Source organism: Corapipo altera, unplaced genomic scaffold (genome assembly GCF_003945725.1).
Source record: "Corapipo altera isolate COAL_440 unplaced genomic scaffold, ASM394572v1 61167, whole genome shotgun sequence".
In the NCBI taxonomy this organism is placed as follows: Eukaryota; Metazoa; Chordata; class Aves; order Passeriformes; family Pipridae; genus Corapipo; species Corapipo altera.
This window is the reverse complement of record NW_020884949.1, coordinates 1,706,262-1,712,474: the sequence shown is the minus strand read 5'-3', so window position 1 is coordinate 1,712,474 and position 6,213 is coordinate 1,706,262. Positions and strand designations below refer to the sequence as shown.

The following is a 6,213-nucleotide window of genomic DNA, read 5'->3' as shown; positions in this document are numbered from 1 at the left end:
TAAGGGCTTGTTAGCCACCACTTTTGAGAAAATGTATTGTAAGAATTTAAGTGTTTGTTAGCCAACATCTTTTGGTCTAAATAGTGAGCTGGCTGCCAGAATGATGGCAACAATGCATTCCCTGATGAGAATTTAAAGCAAACACTGTGCCACATACCAATGGCTCGTGACTCTAAAAAGAAAGTGTATATATATATATATATATATATATATATATAAATGTTTCCTGGATTTGGTGTTGTCCTAAGGAAGTTTTCTAGACCTGAGATAGGATCTGCTGTCAGCAGGAACCACAGATCTCAGATCAAAGCTTTCTGTATCACAGCTGAGTATATTACCAACCAGATATTTTACTTGTGTGAGGAACAGTTTTTTGAAAAGTCTTTTTGCTACTACAGTTCAGAGCAGAATAATACCAAAGAAAATTCCTGGGTTTTCTTTGTTTTCAGATGGATTTCTGAAAAACCTCAAGAATCTGAAAGCAGCTAACAGTCCTCTTGTACTAATACCTGACCATGATTTTTCTTATTAATATTTAGCTATAACTTTATCATTAAGAAATGTTGCAGTTAACACTTAAAATTTATTGAATGCCTGCAGAAAAACCTTACCTAACTAATCTTTAAAAGAAAGCTGACCTTGTGATGGAAATACAAGACAGAAATACATAAAGAGATCACATTGGGGTGGTTATGATCTTTTGTCTTTCTAACATTTAATCCAAAGAATCAGAAGGGGAAAATAGCTGTAAAACGACATGGCCATCTGCTGATAGAAAACTGTATAGCTTCTAAAAGGTATGCAACTGGAAGAAAGTAGAGATTTCAGTGCTTGGTTAATGTGAGTTCTCTAAAGATGCCATCATCCATAGAGTGGAATTGCTTGAAGAGCCAACAGCTTTTAATGAAGGAGTGTAAACAATGGGTCATTGCTAGAGTTTGTCCACCTAGAAAAAAAGATACTAGTGGAATTACATCAGTGTAGATCCTCCTGTGGCTACTCTGTCATTGAAAAATATGTTTGTGTTCATAAATTTTAATGTTCTGAGTTTATGCAGGTCCTGCAAGTTCCCCAGTGGGAAGATGTCCCTAGAGGCAAGCATATCACTGCAGAAGCTCAGATGCTTAAGGAACTCCAAGGCCTTTTATTCACCCTTTCCTACTTTTACATGATGGGAAGAGAACAAAAATTGCAAAAAACTCCTAAATATAAAGGCAATTACACAACGCAATGTAAAACTCTAATTAGCCTTCTAAGTGGTGTACCACAAATACTCTGCAAGAAATAAAAGTCTCTATCCAAATCCAACGCATCTTCAGTTTATGTTTTTCAAAAAAAAATCTGAGAAAGAGGTGCGATATTTAGACACAGTTTTCACAGAGACAGTATTGGAAACATGGAAGTGAATGGGTATAGTGAGAAATAAGGGCATGCTAGTATTACATTTTGCCACGGGAAATAGGCATTTTATGGTGCAAGTCTTACTTTTTCCTTTAGTATCTTTCTTGGTTTTCCTGCATCTTGTGTTCTGCTTACTCTAAGACAGCCAAGCTTGACACGGTTCCTTAGAACGATTCATACTGGCCATGGTCTACTCTCTTTCTCAAAAGGCCTCTGCATGAGAACACAAATATTAACAGGTACTTCAGAAAAAGTACAGCAGAAAAGAATGTATTTTCCAGACCTGTGGTGAAGCAGAGCTGTGCGTTTCATCACGTGAAGGGCATGTCTGTGTGCATGGTCCTGATGGAAGATGAGTGGAAGACTATATTAAACCTATATGGCCTGCCCTTACCAGATTTTTGACGCTTGAAAAAAAACCAGCCAAACCTTCCTTTTCACTTAGTCCTATTAGAATCATCCACTCTAGTGCAGAACTGAACATGAAAACTGTCTGCTGTGTTAGGATTGTGTCAAATGGTTGCATTTGCCAATAAAATTAAGGCAACTGACAATGCAGTGACTTGTCTTGCCTACAAATTGTATCTGTTCTGCCTTTAAAAATGAGAACCAACTCATCCTTCCAAGTAATTGGTAGACAGCTTGGAAATTAAATTAGCAAAAAGAATGTTTTTATCTTATTTTAAGGAGAGTGGTATCTTGAAGTGTATGGGAGCAGGAAATGACTAACTATAAACCTAAGCAAGTTCTGGCTCTTTTCTCTCTTTTCCATTTCTTTCTTCATCCCCCAGGCTACATAGAAAGGTATTTATTTATAACCTTACATACTTTAGGAAAAAAAAAAGCTGTTTCAGAAAGTAGTAGAAACACTATATTGACTTCAGATCATGTCTGGACTTCCGCTTTGAGTCTGGAAGTCTTGTAATTGGTAATACCCTTAGTAACACATCCTGCTCTGCATCCAGTGCAAGTTAAATTACAAGAATACTACTCAACTAGTCAAAGAAATATTTGCCTCTCTAGTGAAATAAAGGTAAACTACTAGAGAATTAAGAGAATTTTGCAAAGTGCCTGGATTTCTTTTTTTCATCAAAATCAACAAGTTTTACTGCAATCACAGGGTAAAAATTGATGTAAACTGAGGTGATTATGTTTAATAAACTGCTTAATACAGGAAAATTTTACATATATTTTTATTAGGAGAATCAATAATTGTTCTACAAATTAGGTTTTGTTCTCTAGTATGTACATATTTTTACATTAGAGAGCTATGAAAAATTCAAGTCAAGAAATTCACTCATTTTATAGTGAGCAAGTAATTTTGGTGCTATCTTATAGCTGCATTCTTTAACCAGAAATTGAGAGACTGGGTACAATTCTTTAGCTTCAATTTTCTTGACTCCGGTTGCATTTGGCAAAGCCTGTCTGTGTAGCCACCACGCACACACACAAAAGGTTTGTTTGTACCCTACAGTGATTAGGGTCCGGTCAACACAAAAAATAGAATTGCATAGGGGATGCAATGAGGTCTGCAGGCTTGATATGGAAAGCAAAAGAATTCAGCTTTGTTCTTTAAATTCAAATAGGAGAACCACTTAGCTCATTAACAAAGTCCACCTGATAAAGTAATAAAGTGATGCATTTGGGTGGACCAACAGAGATATGTGACCAGTTTCCAGAGCACAGTATCCAAGAAATCAGTAGTTTACTTAATTACTTAAAATACAATTAAAATGATTGATTAAATAAAAAAGCTCTGACATATAGGAACAAAAATCAGTAATACATTAACATATTACAGTTTGGATCAAATTGTCTTTTCACACAAGTAGGAAGTATGTTAGACTCAATCCATGTTTAGCAGGTCTTAAAAAGCAGAATTTTTAAACTTCTGTCTTAATACGTGAAGTATCAAGCAGATATTTTTTTCAGCTCATCTCCAAGCATGAAGTTACAGGTTTGTAATAACACCAGACACACAAAAAATATTTTTTAATTCTTTCATGTGAGATTGAAATTCCTTCTTCTGATTCCAAAGCAAATGCATCCTGGAAACCACAAACTGAGTTTAGACAAATGGTAATTTAATTTTTAAAAAGCCACAAATCAATCCATAGTTATGTGTAGACTTTTACTACACAATCTGGTGAGATAAATTTCAGGCTATCTGTATGCATTTACATAAAAATAATATTGGTGTCTAGGTATTTCAATGATTAGTCTTTCTACTATATATGAAAAGAGATTCCATATTGCACTCCTACCTTTTTGCATCTAAGATGTCATGAGTTTTCACAAACCCGTAGCTCAAGAATATTATTAGATATGTAACGTACATGCACTAGGCTTAGTTTTAATTTTTCTCTTTTCTTTGAATTTCAAAATACTTTATAACAGTAAGGATATGGCTACAGCGCACTTCAGTCAGCCATCAGTTTGACAAATGGAAAACTAAGCCCAGCACAAGAATACTAGATTTCATTTAAAGTTTTTAAGTACTGAAATGTGAAGAATAACAGCTTGTAGGCTGCAGACATTGGTTTAAGAGGTTACTGGTGCAACCAGGAAAAGTGCAAAGCCAGAGCTCAGAGAACTAAAAGTTAACAGCCCTTAAAATGGCAGTATACCACTGAAATGGAGTTTCCCAAAAATGAATAAAACTAGAATCTTTAAGTGGTTAGAAAACTACTTAAGCTGTGTCTGGAATAGTCTGGCTTTGGTTAAAACTGAATGGAAATGACTAAAAATACAAGCATCACCAAACCCTTTCAACCTACTTTCTTCTGTGTAATAATGGTTTTCATTTCAAACTCAATTAACTTGAATGATCTTGTCACACCTACTGAAGGAATTTAAGCATTTCCAGCACTGGTTGTAAGAAGACTACATAAACTGTTCACCTTGAGACATCTTTCTATGAGAAAATATCTGCAGTGGCTCAGCCTTTGAAGTGATTCGAGCTTTTGAACTATTCTTGTCTGACTAGAGAGCACTGTACAGTCTTTTAGCAGGATGAAATTTGGTCACATTTGTGTTACTCCATGACTTTCCACTGCTCTAACTTGTTGGGAGAGCAGGATTGTGTGAAAAATTTCTCCTGCATTTTTGTAGGCCTTGCTTGATACAACTTTGGAAGTTGCAAGCTGTATGGTGTTTATACTTGCAGACTGTGTGAAACTATGTGAGTTTATAATTGTTAGCTGTGTGAATACTGTATGTTTATAGTTGCTAGGTATGAGAAAGTCGTGTGTTTATAGTTGAAAGTTGTGGGAAAACTGGAGATAAAGAAACACCTGCAGAATCTCGGAAAGCCCCTAAAGGCGGATCGATAGTAGGGACTTTGGGTGGCACGTATGATGTCAGGCTGCATGGACAGAGCACCACAACCAATGAACCGAAAGCATGAGATGCATGCACAGACTGAACTATCCAATCACCTTGTTGTAAGCATGTACCCGAAAGAAACTAAACTGTATAAAAGTTAACTCATTTAAATAATAAATTGGACATTGCTTTGATCACATTGATTGTCTGAGTGTTGTTCCTGAACTCCTGCCGCCGTCAATACTAACTCCAGGTGGAAACTATATTTTAGAAAAGTACTCATGGAACCGTAACTGAATGGGCCACCTTTTCTGGAAGTTGTTAAAGCCAAAGTAAATGCTAGCTCAGGGCTTTAATGAATCTATACAAGTTTCTCTTAAGTACAATGCCTGCTACTCAACCTACCTCTCATACAACTTTTTTGTTAACAATATGTTTACTGCTCTTGTTTTCAGGGTAAGTGCATGTAGGCCAGATATATTTTTATTTCTTGATTCCTCTTCTGTTTTAAATTCATAGCTAGGCAGTTAGAATTTTCTATGCTTGAAGAGAAATCTTAGGGAAAAGCATAAAAGTAAACATTGATAGATTACCTGAAATGTACCATAACTTTACCCGCCTTAGGGAAATCATATGAGAAGATAAAATTGAAGCCTTTTATTAAAAAAGTCTGAGTAAATTACTAACACTGTGAAACTACCTGTGTTATAGAAGTCTCAACAGGGAAGGCACATAAAAATTTGATATAAATTCTGAGGATTTAATTCTATGTTGAGCACATCTGAAGATGATTAATTTCAGTATGTCCTCATAGAAATGAAGTCAATTGGAGGTGTGACTGCAGTACAGCTGTGAGCAAAAATGTAGTATATTAAGCAACACAAATCAAGAAAACAAATACAGGTTTGTGCTGAGTTTAAAAACAGAGGTCCTCCATTTCCCATTTATCTTCACTGGATTCCAAAGACTTGCCTCAGAATTCAAATTGGAAATATTACTATAAAAAAATTTCAAATGTCCAATTTGCTTGCGGTTCTATATGTCTTCATATTTGTTTTATATTAAATCTCACTAAGGTTCCTTAAAGTTAGGAGTCAGTCTTGGACAGAAGAGAAAGAAGGAGTATGGATTTTCATTATAAGAAACAGCACATATTCCAAATAATCCGTATCTGAAAGAAAAACCTCCCACTGAAAAGAGGAGAAGTAACAGACTCATGAAGCAGCAGACTGATGGCCTATTATTTGTTACTCTGCTCAGTGGTACATTTCAAAAGTTTCACTGGGAGATGGCAATGGCTGAAAACAAATTTTTAATTCTGTGATGTATGCTGCATGCTTGAACACCTGACTATATACAACTGAAATGATCACACGGTCAGGCTTTCGCCAATCTTCAGTCTTTGACATAACTCAAACAAGAAACATGACACTGTTGTCAGAAATTAGGACTTAAAGAGTTCTAAGGTGGAGACTTTGTTAGAAATGG

At 35.6% G+C, this 6,213-nt stretch overlaps 1 long non-coding RNA gene across 1 annotated transcript; it reads left to right on the top strand.

The window, feature by feature from the left end:
- Nucleotides 1–738: 738 nt before the first annotated feature.
- On the top strand, nucleotides 739–1,305 carry LOC113956404. Its single transcript, XR_003530838.1, has 2 exons — nucleotides 739–797; nucleotides 1,058–1,305. It is a non-coding gene; the product is annotated as an uncharacterized LOC113956404 (long non-coding RNA).
- The last annotated feature ends 4,908 nt before the right edge of the window (nucleotides 1,306–6,213 follow it).